A 16825-nucleotide genomic window follows, 5' to 3' on the forward strand; every position below is an offset into this window, starting at 1 on the left:
TGTCCGGAACAAGTATGGTGGGTCTGACACACTGGTGTCAATGTGTTCTTTTTTCCATTTCCAGGAGTGTATTTCGAGAGTAATTCCAAGGCGCATCGAATATTTCTCTAATCAATTTTATTTCATAATTTTAGACAAACGATGTCAGTAACATTCGTCTGTATTTTTCAGAAAAAATATTTCAACATTTTTTATTTGAAAATATTTTATTGACAGTTAAGTATTATATCAAAGTACGAGTAGCTTTTAATGCGCAACACACATATGCCTTGAAGATATGGACTTCTCGACGCTTCATTTACATAGTTAGCAGCAGCTCCTTCTGAAATATTACAGTTTTCCCTCAGACCATTAATTAACTTCGTCGCAATTATACTGATTCCTTTCAAGCAATTAAGTCTCTCTTTGAAATTTGACTTCTCGCTTGTCAGTTCGAAGCCCCATTGGTCAAGTTCTCACTATTCTTTTGGCTATGAAAATTCTGACAAAAATCCATTGTATAATTGGTTGCACATCTTGTTTTAACTCTCCTGAAATATTTGACCAGAAAGATCATTTGTTTGATTCATGGAAGGTCTTATAACCTTCCCGTAAAAATAAAAAATATATAATATAATGTGTTATCTTTGCGTCTGATTACTAAAGAGCACATGAATATGATCCGACAAAAATTCTGGAATATTTAAATTTAGATAAATGACTGGATCGGAACTGGCAATGACTTAAGGGGAAATTATACTTTTATAGTACACTAGTAAAAACATTTATATTCTGAAATTTTTTACGTTATGGATAAAAGTCTACAACCCATTACATGTGAAAATTGAATATGTTAGAAAGTTGGGTCAACTGGTGCTGACGAATCACAAAAGAAAAGATTGAAAAAATTCATATTAACATCTCAGACAAGTGACTTAACTACGCGCATGCCAATAAAAATAATAAAATTTATCTTACAATACATGGTTGACTTAATTACACTGTTGATTTTTCATTATATTAACAATTATTCATTTGTTCATTATCATCTCATTCCATGGTACGATTTAACTCTGCGGCTGATCACAATTATTATTCAGTTCCATATAACAAAATTTTACAATTTTTTCTGCACTGTGACTTTAACAACTACTAACTACAAACTGCGCTGTACCAGCGACAGACTGTACAATGTATCAGCGACTACACTGCAGCAGTGAGCGACTGCAACTGCGGCAGAGACTGTTCTGACCTGCGACTCTATTGCAGCTCTCTTTTGACAGGGGCAAAGGTATTTTATGTCCCAGGCAGTGCTTGTGAATTGTCGTGCTAGCAAGTGAGGAATACATCGAGATTACATCTGCTCCAGCAGGGTGGTGAACGCCTTAGGTGTCAACTCTCTCGACTACTATAGGAGCATCTTTGTCGATGGAGAGTATGCTGTTACTATTTTTCTTCCCTTGTTAACACGTAGACCAGGAGTTAAATGAGATGCAGCAACACACTTGTAAGATTTATGTCCATGGGAAATTTATGCTGTTACGTGTTTAATAAAAAAAAAGTGAGTACTCCATGCGATTACTCGTTTATTTTCAGTGATGGTAATGGCATCCAGACAGGCGACTATTTCGTTGGTTAAAGTCCTCTGAAGAGAAGGATAAAAAAGGTTGATTTTCAATGTGTACATGATGTTAGAGGTAGTAGTAAGAACGAAAGACCAAGGGATAAGTACTCATATTGAAGAAGGTGTAAGGAACGGATGTACTTTGTTCAGCCTGTGCGTCGAAGAAGTGCTGAATGAAATGAAAGGAACGATACACGCAGTGATTAAAGTTCAGTGTTAATCAATTATAAGATGCACTGTGAAAGCGAGTAAGAATTACATAATCTGTTGAGTGGGATTCGTGCTCTTCTGAGTTCACAATATGGACTTATAATATGCATCACGAAATTATTGTGAAGCGGCAAAAATGAGAAGGTTGACAAACGCGAGGTGAAATCTGGGGACCATGCAGTAAAGAATTTGATGAAAAGTAACACTTGATGGATGAAGCAAGGAAAACATAAGTAACTGACTAGCACAGACAAAGAGAACATTTCTCCCGAAAGAAGTCTTGTGGAATCAAATGTAGTCCTCAATTTAAGCAAAAAACTTTCTTAAAGTTACATCTGTAAGTGAGTCACAGATTGTGGGAAAAATGGAATAGAAGAGAAATGAAAAGTGTGAGAGATAATCTCACAGAAGGATTCTGAAATTTAAGTGCTCTACTAAGATAGGATCTGAGGTTCTCCGGAAAAAAATGGTTCAAATGGCTCTGAGCACTATGGGACTTAACTTCTGAGGTCATCAGTCCCCTAGAACGTAGAAATACTTAAACCTAACTAACTTAAGGACATGACACACACACATCCATGTTAGAGGCAGGATTCGAACCTACGACCGTAGTGGCCGCTCAGTTCCAGACTGTAGCGCCTAGAACCGCTCGGTCACCCCGGCCAGCGGTTCTCCTCACAGTAGGAGTAGTGATGGACGTGTGACAGACACTAATTAGCAGAACGGACAGGCTGTCAGGACTTGTCTTAGAACATCAGGAAATAACTTCTGTGATATTAGAGGAAGCCATAAAGGTCAAATTTGTGGAGCAGCATAGAGACTGAAATACATATAACAAATAATTCATGGCATTTGAATTGAGTAAAACAGTGAGATCAACAGTATGTCACAGGAGAGTAAATTGTGGCCGACAGCCTCATACCACTCGGGATACTATTGACATCCACGAAGAATTAAAATAAAAAAACAAGTTGAATACTAAAAGTTATGAGTTTGTAACACTGACCATTAGTTTTTTTTAATTTTTTTTGTGTTCAGCATCTGCGTTAGAGACTATCCGAGCGACGCAGATCAGAATGCCGCAAATTATAATAGAAAACTAAAAAGTTAGTACCTATGATCAGTCTTTTATATGCTGTAACAGAAGACCAAGACTTACACGTATCACCGAGCGAGGTGGCGCAGTGGTTAGCACACTGGACTCGCATTCCGGAGGACGACGGTTCAATCCCGTCTCCGGCCATCCTCATTTGGATTTTCCGTGATTTCCCTAAATCGTTTCAGGCAAATGCTGGGATGATTCCTTTGAAAGGGCACGGCCGATTTCCTTCCCAATGCTTCCCTAACCCGAGCTTGCGCTCCGTCTCTAATGACCTCGTTGTCGACGGGACGTTAAACACTAACAACCAACCAATTTACACGTATCTCTTTTCTCAACGTTTGTGAAACAAACCGCTGGTGTTACAAAGAATGAATCTTGCGATATACTATCTGGATTTAGAAAAAAACTTCATTGATACAATTCCCAAGATTGCAACAGCTGAGAAGTGCGAGAAGTATTGTACAGTCAGCTTAGCAGGCCATGCATCCAAGTTGCTGACGAGAATAATATATAGAATAATGGAAAAGAAAATTGATAACGTGATAGGTGACGATCTGTTTGGATTTAGAAAAGGTAAAGGCACCAGAGAGGCAATTCTGAAGCAGCCGTTGGTAATGGAAGAACGACTAAAGAAAAAAGTATGGATTGAGAGTAAATCGAAGAAAGACGAAAGGAAAGAGAAGTAGCTGAAATGAGAACAGCGAGAAACTTAACATCAGGATTGAATGTCACGAAGTAGGTGAAGTTAAGGAATTTTACTGCCTAGGCAGCAAAATAACCAATGACGGACAGAGCAAGGAGGATATCAATAGAAGACTAGCATCGGCGAAAACGGCATTCTTGGCCAAGAGATGTCTACTAGTATAAAATATAAAGCTTAATGTGAGAAATAAATTTCTGAGAATGTACTTTTGGAGCACAGCATTGTATGGCAGTGGAAAATGGACTCTGGAAACCCGTAACAGAAGAGAATCGAAGAATTGGGGATGTTGAAAATTAGGTAGACTGATTAAAAAAAATGGTTCAAATGGCTCTGAGCACGGTGGGAGTTAACATCTATGGTCATCAGTCCCCTAGAACTACTTAAACCTAACTAACCTAAGGACAACACACAACACCCAGCCATCACGAGGCAGAGAAAATCCCTGACCCCGCCGGGAACCGAACCCGGGAATTCCAGGCGTGGGAAGCGAGAACGCTACCGCACGACCACGAGATGCGGGCAGACTGATAAAGTAAGGAAGGAGGAGGTTCTGCTCAGAATAGGAGAGGAAAGGAATATGTGGAAATCACTGACAAGGAGAAGGGACAGGATGGATAGAATATGTGTTAAGACATTAGCGAATGACTTCTATGGTACTAGAGGGAGCTGTAGAAGGCGTAAACTGTAGAGGAAAACAGAAATTGGAATACATCCAGCAAATAACTGAGGGCGTAGGTTGCAAGTGCTACTCTGAGACGAAGAGGTTGGCACAGGAGAGGAATTCGTGGCGGGCCGCATGAAACCTGACATAAGACTAATGACTCGAAAAAAAAAATTCATTACGTCCACCCTTCGGCTTTATGAGGTCATGAACTCTGCTGGTCACGCTTTCAATACGTCGACTGAATGTCTGTGGAAGGACTGCAGCTCACTGTTTCTCAAGAGCGGAAACCAGAGATGATACTGATGGTAGAGTCTGGGCCTGGAGAGAAATCAGTGTTCTATCTCAAAGGTATTCTGTTGTGTTCAGGACGGAACTGTCGGCAGGCCAGTCCTTTTCAGGAAAGTTATTGTTCACAAACCATTGCCTCGCCCATGCTGGGTTATAGGATGGTACAATGCCATGCTGATACAGTCATCGTCTCCAACCTGTTCCACCACTGCACGCAGTATACCATGCAATAAGGTATGTTCATACCCTCACGCATTTTGCGTTTTCTTGAGAGAAGTAAGGGGACCAAATTCTAACCACGAAAAACACACCCATACCGTAGCACCATTCCATCTGTACCTTACTATTAGCACTACACACGACGGGCAACGTTCTCCAGGCACTCGCCAAACCCAAACCCTTCCCTCGGTTTCCCACAGGGTATAACGTGATTCCTCACTCTAAATTACTCGGTTCTTTTCACCCACGCCCCAATTGCGTCACTGTTCAAACAACCTCAAGTGTCGATTAGAATTGACTAAAGAACGTGTACCTCACGTTGACTTGCGCGAACATTGTACTCTATTCTGTTTAACCCGTACGCACAATCCTTGTATTAGCTGGACTGCTGGCAGCAGTTTGAAAATCACGATTGGTTCCTTGCGTTGATTTTATACGACTCTTTACACCCACAGTCGCAAAGCTCGTACAATTCTGTCGATCAGTATATAGGATCTGCCCTGTCTTGTTGTAGCTGAGGTTGTTCTTACGTATTACCGCTTCACATTCACAGTGCTAACATCAGACCAGTAATATAGATGTCGCGCCCTTGACCAACAGCCAAAACGTCCTGGGCTTCGGTTTTAGCCCCACCATAGATAAACTCTGAATAAAAATAATCAGCACTGACTGCCAAGGACGACCGACATGAGAAGTCACCCTCGTTCTTCCAACTGCCTTGTTAAAGAGGGTTGAGGAGCAGTCTTTTAACCTCGGAATGGAACACTGACCCTGAAAGACGGAAGAACCAGCAACCATCAACGACATAAGGAAGCAGAGGGCAATACAAACCACTACATTAATGTGCATCCTCAGGACATGTGGCTTGTAGTTGAAAAAGTATTAAAGTGTCATGGTGATCTCCGTACTAGTACTCTATTCGGATCTCCTGGGAGGGTTGCCAACGAAGTAGTGAACATGAGAAAAAGATTCATTAAGTAACGAAAGGGTAACGTTCCGCGAATCATGACATGGAATATCAAAAGTTTGAAGTGATAGGCAAGCTACAAAATCTGAAAACGGAAATGGTAAGGATAAAACTAGACACACAGTGGATCGGGGAAGTGAAATGGAAAGATTACAAAGATTTCTGACCAGTCGAGTAAAGGGTGGAATCAACAAAAGCAGAAAATGATACGACGGGGGTAGGATTCGTTATTAATAAGAAGATAGGGCAGAGAGTGTATTACTATCAACAGTTCAGTGTTCTCATCAGAACTGACAGAAAACCAACACCGACAACAATATTTCAGGTATACATGCCAACGTAGCAAGCTGATAGAGATAAAGTATGTTAAAATATTGAACGCGCAATTCAGTACGTAAAAGGAGACGAAAATGTAATAGTCATGGGGGGCTGGAATTCAGTTGTAGGGGATGGAGTAGGAAAAGGGGTGCGGAAGAATGTGGGCTTGGTACTAGGAATGAAAGGCGAGAAATAGTAACTGAGTTCTGCAATAAATTTAAGCTAGTAACAGCGAATACTCTGTTCAAAAATCACAAAAGGAGCAGGTATATATGGAAAAGGCCAGCATACACGAGAAGATTTCGGTTAGATTACACCATGGTCGGCAGAAATTCTCGTGTTAGATATTCGTTTGTGACGCATAAAGTCTCAGGTCAAAATTTAGTGGCGATGAAGAGTGGGCTGAAGTCACATAGATTAGACAGGAAGCATCAAAGTACAAGGAGATGGGATGTGGAAGTACTAAGGAATGAAGAGATGCATCTGAAGTTATGTGAGGCTGTAGGTAGTTCAGCTGAGGAGGACTGGATATTTCTAAAGAAGGTGATCACAGAATTTGAAAAGAAGACCGTGGGTACAAGGAAGATAACTACAAAGAAGCCAGCGCTAACAGAAGAAATAAGTTGATGGACGAAAGAAGGAAGTAAGAAATGGTCAGGGAAATTCATGAACACAGAAACACGGGTAACTTAGGAATGAAATAACTAGGATGTGCAGGGAAGCTAAAGCGAAATAGCTGAATCAAAAATGTGAAGAACTCGAAAAAAAGATGATTATCGGCAGGACTGAATCAGAATACAGAAAAGTCTGAACAACTTTAGGTGAAAGTAAAAGCAAGGGCGCTAACAATAAGACTGTAATCGGAATTCCACTGTTAAATGCTTTGGAAAACGTAAGATCAAATCAGGCAGAAGGGAAAGAGATAATTCCATCGGAATTTCTAAAATCATTAGGGAGAAGTGGCAACAAAAGGCTATTGACGTTCGTGTGTAGAATGTATGAGACTGGTGATATAACATTAGACTTCCGGAAAAATATGATCCACATAACTGAGAAGACTGCAAAAGCCTACAAGTGTAAGAATTATCTCATGGTCAGTTTAACAGGTCATGCATCCAACTTGTTGACAAGAATAATATACAGAAGAATGGTGAAGAAAACTGAGGATGTGTTAGATGACAATCAGATCGTCTTTCGGAAAGGCAAGCGCACGGGAGAGGCAGTTCTCACGTTGCAGTTGATAATGGAGACAAGACAAAAGAAAAAGCAAGACACGTTCATGGGATGTGTGGACTTGGAAAAAGCACTCAATAATGTCAAATGGTGCAAGATATTACTAATTATGAAAAAATTGGGGTAATGTACAACATGTAGAGGAACGAAGAGGAAACAATAAGACCAAAAACGAAGTGTTTGGATTAAAACGGTTATAAGACAGCGATGTAGTTGTTAGTCCTGACTGTTCAGTCTATACATCGAAGAAGCAATGGCTAAAATAAAAGGCAGTTCAGGATTGGTGTTAAATTAAAGTTGAAGGCATATTAATGATAGGTTTCTCTGTAAACTTTGCTACACATAGTGAAAATGAAGAAGAATTACGGACTGGCTCAATGGAATGAAGAATGTAATGAGATCAGCATATAGTTGAAGATTAAGCTGAAGAAAGAAGAAAGGTAGCAGAAATGCGAAAAGGGATAAATTTTACATATAATCGCTGATAACGAAGTAGATGAAGGGATTCTGTTACCTAGGCCACAAAATAACCCATGACTGACGGAGTAAGGAGTATATAAAAAGCAGACTAGCACTGACAGAAAGGACATTTCTGGCCAAGTGAATTACACTAATATAGTCTTAATCTGTGGAAGAAATTTCTGAGAATATACGTTTGGAGCACAGCATTGTATGGTAGTGAAATATCGACTATGGGAAAACCCCAACAGAAGGTAATCGAAAGATTTCAGAGCAATGATACAGACGGAAGTTAAAAATTAGATGGAATGATAGCAAGATGTCAGAAGGTTCTCCTTAGTACAGGCAAGGAAACAAATATACGGAAAACATAGAAAAGATGGGGGAACGGGGTAATACGATATCAGGGAATAACTTCCATTGTACTAGAGGAGCCTCAGGGAATACAGACTGTAGCGAGGTAAGAATACTCCCAGATTACATTAGAATGCATACGCAGGTGACTCCCAATGACTAGTTCCAAGTCACTGAGCTCTTATGACAGAAGTGTTGTACTGTTCCTGCTCCTCTACTGGCAATACAACACTCCCTACTTCCTTTTGTACTGGCCGGTCCACCACTGGTGACATCTGTTGGTCAATTCCGCATTACGTAGAGTGTCTGCAAAATTTTGATCAGACAGTTTAATTTCCAACCTATCCTGCCGCATCTTTGATTTGTAATAGTATGACTGGAGTGGGTGACGTGGTCGAGGTTGTAGGGCATGGCTGGGTAGAAGAAGGTGGCTGTTTCTGGCAATCTTCCTCTTTATTATTGGTTCTTCCAATACATTTTCTGGTAGCGCAGCCCCACTGCTCGTATCGTGGAGGAGACGTGCTGATGCATGCAGCCCGGGGAACGCAACGCCACGCTCGGCCAGCAGCTGCGCAGGCGGTAGGAGGTTAGCAGCACGAGGCCCGGCCCAGCTCACCTCCTGCAGACGCTCCGGCTCGTGACGACGCCGGGAGTCGCCGGTGCAGCAGCGGGCAACGCCCTCAGCCGGCTGGTCCTCGGGGACAGCGTCACTGATGACGACGACGTGACAGCGATCGCACGCCCAATCGGTCGAACCGAATCCCGTCGCCAACCTCTGATGCCCTTAAATAGTGCAGACCGCTGCTGAATCCGCCAGTTACGCGGCGCTGTGTTTGTTAGAAGGTTCTCGATGAGTTGGCTAATGCAACCGCACCACACGCGGCCCTAGCCTGCGTAATTCTGCTGATGTTGCGTTCTGGCTGTTGATGGCTGCCGTACATGTACACACATACCGACACTCGTTGCAAAACTGTGTCACCTGCATAACGAGCTGTCCAGCCTTCGTCCACCGTCTGCCATGAGGCTGGCGCATCGTGCACTGAAACACACTAAATCACAATTTCACACCATATTTCCTAAAAATAACCCCTTGTCCTCTACAGATTAGAGTGCTGATAGAAGAGCGACCAGTATTAATATACCAGTAGATTAGATTAGATTAATACTTGTTCCATAGATCATGAATACGACACTTCGTAATGATGTGGAAGGTGTCAGGATAATAAAAGATGTCTGTACAAGAAATTACATTACACAAAATATTGCATGACACTAATGATTAAGTTTTTTTTTTTTTTTTTTTTTTTTTGTTACTTAGTTTATATCTAAAAATTCAGCCAACGAGTACAAGGAGTTGTCATCTAGAAATTCTTTTCATTTATTTTTAAATGTTAGTTGGCTATCTGTCAGGCTTTTGATGCTGTTTGGTAGGTGCCCAAAGACTTTTGTGGCAGCATAATTTACCCCTTTCTGTGCCAAAGTCAGATTTAACCCTGCATAGTGAAGATCATCCTTTCTCCTGGTGTTATAGGTATGCACACTGCTATTACTTTTGAATTGGGTTGGATTATTATCAACAAATTTCATAAGGGAATATATATACTGTGAGGTTACTGTGAGGATCCCTAGATCCTTAAATAGATGTCTGCAGGATGACCGTGGGTGGGCTCCAGCAATTATTCTGATTACACGTTTTTGTGCAATGAATACTTTTCTACTCAACGATGAATTACCCAAGAATATGATGCCATACGAAAGCAGTGAATGAAAGTAGTCATAGTAAGCTAATTTACTGAGATTCTTATCACCAAAATTTGCAATAACCCTAATAGCATACGTAGCTGAACTCAGACGTTTCAGCAGACCATCAATGTGTTGCTTCCAGTTTAACCTCTCATCAATGGACACAAAACTTTCAAGTCCAGCAACACTTGGTACTCCAGTACCTCCTCGAACAATGGCAACAGTAAACCATCCGTTACCATGACCAAACGTATCGTTTATATCTAAATTAAAATTAAGTCTACAACCGACGAAAACAGCAGGACCATCCAGCAGAGCTTGTGCAGCGACAGACTTAACTGGAATACGATTCTTCTTGTCTCCAGCTGTTGTAGCAAATTCGATGTTCTCGATGTTCTTGTAGACTGTTTGTTTAGAACTGGAGTACCAGTTAGGAAAGATCCAATGAAGAAGGCACGTTTCATCACCTGATCATTTAGTTGGCACCCGAGCGTTACAAATATTCTCCTAAGTCTATCGAAGGCGCTACAAGAGAGGTTTTGTGTATTACGGAAAGTTTTACTACTGAAATTCCTAGACAGCGTATTAGGTAAATAGTCGGGTAACAGATTATTTCTGCCCATATACATCCTATGAAATTACAATGAGAAAATAGGAGTAATTAGGGATAATGCCGATGTGTGTCGGAAATCATTCTTTCCAATGGCCATTCGCCAATTGAACAGATAAAAGTTAACTAGAAGTACCATCTGCCAAAAACCGCAAGACGGCTGAGATGTAGACGGTGGAGATGTAGACGTCGTCATAGATGAAGGTCGGAAGTGGGCACGTGAGGTGCCTTCATGGCTGCAGCGCCTCTTACAAGCGACTTCCAGACACGTTCACTAGGACAGATGCAAACAATGTGTGCTTATATTCTGCAGCGTTTTCCACTGAGTCGTATAAGACAGGTAACGATCTACTGCTTGAACGAATGCGACAGACTGTGGCTAAGCCATATCTTTAGAATACATTTTCTTCCCAGAGTGCTAGCCCCACAAAGTGAAATTTATAAGGTTGCAAGTAAAGTTATGAGGCCGGCTTGTGAGTCGTGCTTGGATAGCTCAGTCGCTAAAGACGAAAGGCAAAATTCCCGTGTTCGAATCCCTTTTCGGTACCAAATTTTAATCTCCCGGAGAGATTAGTCTGAGTATCTAGTTTACCTGTGTTGGATTTTTTTTCTAGTGACTCTCCACCGCTGTTTACCCGGTAAACAGTTGGACACCATTCGCCCACGTTTCCTACCACAGCTGTTCAAATGGTTCAAATGGCTCTCAGCACTATTGGACTTAACTTCTAAGGTGATCAGTCCCCTAGAACTTAGAACTACTTAAACCTAACGAACGTAAGGACATCACACACATCCATGCCCGACGCAGGATTCGAACCTGCGACCGTAGCGGTCGCGCTGTTTCAGACTATAGCGCCTAGAACCACTCGGCCACTCCGGCCACAGCTGTCACAGTACTGTAACTATCTACAAGCCACACTGTTATGACAATTTTATTGTCCGCCGGAAACGTGTGGGTGTCTTGAGTGGTCGACTGGGGGGGGGGGGGGGGGGAGGGAGGGGGGAGGGGAGGGAAGAGGGTTTAGTTGTTCCGTCCAGGAAACTGGGTATACAGTTTTATTTATTTCAGAATTCAAATGATGAGCTGTGATTCTACGAATCCGCAGTTTCGCTCAGCGGAGCGTGCGTAAAAACACTAGATTCAATACTCGCTACACAACTAAAGAACATTTGGTTCGAGAATGAATTTTTAGATTTGCAGAACAGTGCGCGCTGATATGAAACTTCTTGGGAGGTTAAAACTGTGTGTCAGACGGGGATTTTTGAAACCGGGACCATTGCGTTTCATGGCAAAGCGCTGTACCGACTGAACTACCCAAGAGCGACTCACGTCCAGCGCTAAATAAAGGTGTAAGGTTGGCCTGTGAATTGTGCTTGGATAGTTTAGTCAAAAGAGAACTTTCGAGCGACACGCAAAGATCCGGCTTTCGAATAGTTATAATCTGCCAGGATGTTTCAAAGTACCTTTTGTTGTCACGTGGTAGTCGGAAGTTAACGAAGGTACGAGCATTTGAAATAAGTTCAGAGGTACTTGAGTGCCTCGAAGACTTATTAAGTAATAGAACCCGATATGTTCTCCACGACCGCGAGTGTTCATCACAGGCAAGGGTATCGTCAGGAGTTCCCCAGGGAAGTGTGATAGCGTAGGCTCCATGACACGGTGCTCGTTAAAGACTGTGCTATGGTAAGTTAGCGGGATTCACCTCATAAGAAAGAATTTTCGCATAGATATCGACCGCGTGTACCTGAATGGTGGTAAATCAAACTTACATCCACTCTGTAATAACAAGGATACGCCAAGTAAGTTCTAAATGCAATCACACGTCAGGATGGACCAAAAGCAAACCAGAAGATGCTACCAATGTGACAATAATACGGTCGCCAGACTAATTAGACATTAACTGAGTTTCTTCCCTGTACAATTTGGTATATATTCATGCAAAACAACAGGTTGTAACATTGCATAATATAGTAGAATTTTAGAACCATAAAATCTATTTAACTGATAGTTTCACGTTCTGCACTGATATGGAAAATCATAAATACATAACACTACACTATTATGTTTACTACAAAACTTTATACTGTCTATTAATCTGATTAAAATCGGGCATAGGTTACCCTAGAAATTGTACTTTCAAGCTACACACAAAATGTCAATTTTTATAAAGAGAAAACACTGATAAAGTTTGACTTTTTTATTGACTTTAACTTTTGCTGGTCAAACTAATTTAGAACACTTCAGAATCCAAATAAATGAAGGGGGACCGTGAAACTGTTATGATCGCTGTATTTAAAAAAATTATTACTGCATTTATTATTCGTTCAAGATTTCCAGTATATATACTCTTTTCATCTTCTTTACTGCTCATTTGAGTGCCTTTAAATCTTTCTCGAAATAATAAACTTCATTAGTATATCAGTACTAAAGTTATCTTTCCACTTCGTTAGACCTTCATTATTCATTTACTGGTTCATTAACAAAACATTTCTTTAAACACCATTCTAATACAGCTAGTTCTGCAAATATTTATTATTAACACAATTTTTAATTTTCATTTCGGGACACTCGGATTGCACAACGTTTGGAATGGACCCTGTCTAGGTTAGTTGTGAGTGTAATTGAATGATGGAAAAGTTCTGGTAAAATTTGGGTTATTATTGCACCAAACAAACACAGTCATTCTCTGATCCATACGAATACAGTACTAAAAGTTTCAACCTGCTAGTATCGACGCGGCGGTTGGCGGCGGCAAGATGGCGAGGCACAGAGCACACATACAACCACAGCTACGGCTGTTGACGTATCGGCACGTTAATACTTCCTAGCGTCGCAATACTTTTCCATTTAGTGCCTATGGAATTTTGTCATGCTGCGTTGGCGTTGGAACGGCATACCCGAGACTCAATGAAGCTATGTCTTCCAGGAGAGCCTCCTCGCTCGAGAAGGTGTTGCTCAAACCAGAGCCCAACTCAAACTACTACTGCTGAGCCCGTTGTGCCGTGCAGTGCCCGCGTGCATTTTCCTGCGCTCGCTTGCCATCCACCTTTTACCGCTCCCTGACAGATCGGGTATTCACCCGATGTTTTGCATTCTACATATCCTAACACATTGCCTACGTATGGACCAGACGCACAGTCACAATTTTAAACATCTTACAACAGTTTCAACATTTGTTACATTTCAATTATATTACAATATTACTTGACATTTGACGTAAACATTAATATTCACATTGAAACTTATTTGCCGGCCGAAGTAGCCGTGTGGTTGCAGGCGCTACAGTCAGGAGCCGAGCGACTGCTACGGTCTCAGGTTCGAATCCTGCGTCGGACATGGATGTGTGTGATGTCTTTAGGTTAGTTAGGTATAATTAGTTCTACGTTCTAGGCGACTGTTGACCTCAGAAGCTAAGTCGCATAGTGCTAAGAGCCATTTTGAAACTTATTTACAGTTTTCATGACATAATGGCATGAACCAAAAAGAAATGAAATCAGAACATCATTTACGCACGTTTATCGCAAAATCAGATGAAAAGAATTACTTATAAGTACAAAAGTACAGAGTCGTTGTTGTTACAATAGGACCGCTGCTGTTCTATGCATATATAAATGATTTGGCGGACAGGGTGAGCATCAATCTGTGGATGTTTACAGATGATGCCGTGATGTACGGTCAGGTGTCAAGGTTGTGTGATTCTAGGGAGATACAAGACGACTTAGACAAAAGTTCCAGTTGGTGTGATGAATGGCAGCTAGCCTTAAATGTGGAAAAATGTAAGTTAATGCAAATGATTAACCAGATCAAACCTGTAGTGATCGGATACAGTATTAGTAGTGCCCTGCTTGACACAGTCCAAACGTTTAAATTTCAGAGCGTAACGTTGCAATGCGACATGAGATGGAATGAACATATGAGAGCCATGTTAGGGAAAGCGAATGGTCGGCTTCACCTTATTGGGAAAATTTTAGGAGAGACTGGTTCACCTGTAAAGGAAACCGCACATACGACGCTACTGTAACCTACTCTTGAGCACTGCTCGAGTGTCTGAGATCCGTACCAGGTCGGATAATAGGAAGACATCGAAGCAATTCAGAGGCGGGCTACTAGATCTGTTACCGGTAGGTATGTGTTTCGGAGATGCTTCGGGAACTCAAATGAGAGTCCCTGGAGAGAAGGCGACTTACTTTTCGAGAAGCACTATTGAGAAAATTTAGAGAACCGACATTTGAAGCTGTCTGCAGAACGATCCTTCTGCCGCCAGAATACATTAAGCGTAAGGACCACGGTGATAAGACACGAGAAATCAGTACTCATACTGACGCTTTTACCTAGCTCTATTTACAAGTGCTACCGGAGAGAAAATGACAAGTAGTGGTACAGGGTTCCCTCCGCCACGCACCGCACGTGGCTTGCGGAGTATCTATGTAAATGTAGATGTATACGTAGATATACAGTTTCCTTGGCGCACCGGCTCTTTCGGTTTACGTAACATTGCCAGGACAGAATCGCCACACTGACCCTTGCTTGTACAGCCCTCATTGGACTGCAGAAAGGGACCAGTTTGACACCATACGTAGAGACTGGCGCCTATTGACAGTATATCCCATTCATTCCTTACCAGTCGTACATGAACATGTCTACAATGTCCTTGTAGTAGTAGTCTTTCGTCCCTGCTGTTCAATCTACAAAGCAACGACTGAAATGAAAGGAATGTTCGAGAGTGGGATTAAAAATCAAGGTGAAAGGATGTCAGTGATAAGATTCAGTGACATTGTTATCCTCAGTAAAAATGAAGAAGAGTTACAGGATCTGCTGAATGGAACGAGCAGTCTAATGAGTACAGAATATGGATTGAGAGTAAATGAAGAGTAAGCAGAAGAAACGAGAACAGTGCGAAACTTAATATCAGGATCGATGGTCACGGGGTAATAGAAGTTAAGGAATTGTGCTACCTAGGCAGCGAAATACCTCTTGAGGATCAGGGGAAGGAGACTCTAAAAGCAAACTAGCACTGACAAAAAGGGTATTCCTGGCCAAGAGAAATCTGCTAACAGCAAACATGGGCTTAATTTGAGAAAGAATTTAATGAGAATTTACATTGAACGGCAACATTGTTTGGTAGTGAAACATGGATTGCGGGAAAACCAGAAAAGAAGAGAATAGCGCCATTTGAGACGTTGTGCTCCAGACGAATATTGAAAATTAGGTGGACTGAAATGAAATATTGTTTGGCATGGGCTTCCCGGCGGGTAGACATGATAGCTTGGTGTAAGTCTTTTGAAGTGACGCCACTTCGGCGACTTGCACGTCGATGAGGAAGAAATGATAATGAAGACGACACAGCCACACATGCTCTGAGCGGAGACCCATCCGGGAATCCAACACGGGCCACCTGGCAATTTGGTGGATTGATATCGTAACTAATGAGGAGGTTCTGCATAGAATCGGAGAGGAAACGAATATATGCGAAGCACAGACAAGAAGAAGGGACAGCAGTAGTGGGGCAAAGCCGTCGTCACCCGAGGGAGGGCGTGACCCCAACTACCGTTATCCAAGGTGGCGGCTGTGACGGTAACTACGTGACATCAGCTGACGATGCGATTGACGTCATGAAAGCTTAATTAGGCTATCTCTACAAACCTGTGAAAATGGAAGGAAAGGAAGGTCACTTGTGCTACATCCACTAACCTAATCTAAGTCACATCTTCCTTGGAACTGGCGCCAAGTTTAAATTTTGGTGGGAAAAGAAAAGCCACTTGGGCTACCTCCACTAACCTAAAAAAATGGCGGGAAATAAAGGGCACTTGGTCTACCTCCACTAACCTAAGTCAGCTCTTCCTAGGAACGTGACGTAAGTCTTTATTTTAACAGTTAGAACCAGTACCATCATCAAGTGTGTTCGCTATCCTCTTTGAAAATGGTTGTGAATTTTGCTCTAAGAGCTTATTCCTGCAGCTGAGGCGAATTAGTATGGTGTCGCTCCCGCTAGAGGCTGCTCATTCAATTCGAATACGATTGTTATAAATTTGTTTAAATTTGCTTAATATTTCTTTATATTTTTTGAAATTTGCTTAAATTTCTTTAAGTTTTATTACATTTGTTTAAGTTTATTATCTACCTCCAGCATTAGTTTCGTGTTACTGCCACAAGAAGCTGAGATATAGATGGTTCATGTTTTAATAGCTGTATTACATGCATTAATTCAGCTCTAGATGTAAGTCTTTATTTAAACAATTAATGGCGCTATCCCAATCCTCTTGGGAAATGGACGTTAATTTTGCTCTAAGAGCTTAATCCTGCAGCTGAAGAGGGTTAGTATTGTCTGGCCTCCACTATACGCTGTTCATT

General features: G+C 41.6%; 1 non-coding gene across 1 annotated transcript; it reads left to right on the forward strand.

The window, feature by feature from the left end:
* Window positions 1-2983: 2983 nt before the first annotated feature.
* On the forward strand, window positions 2984-3056 carry Trnaa-cgc (transfer RNA alanine (anticodon CGC)). Its single transcript has one exon. It is a non-coding gene; the product is annotated as a tRNA-Ala (tRNA).
* The last annotated feature ends 13769 nt before the right edge of the window (window positions 3057-16825 follow it).

This window comes from Schistocerca gregaria, chromosome 6 (assembly GCF_023897955.1).
Source record: "Schistocerca gregaria isolate iqSchGreg1 chromosome 6, iqSchGreg1.2, whole genome shotgun sequence".
Lineage (NCBI taxonomy): Eukaryota > Metazoa > Arthropoda > Insecta > Orthoptera > Acrididae > Schistocerca > Schistocerca gregaria.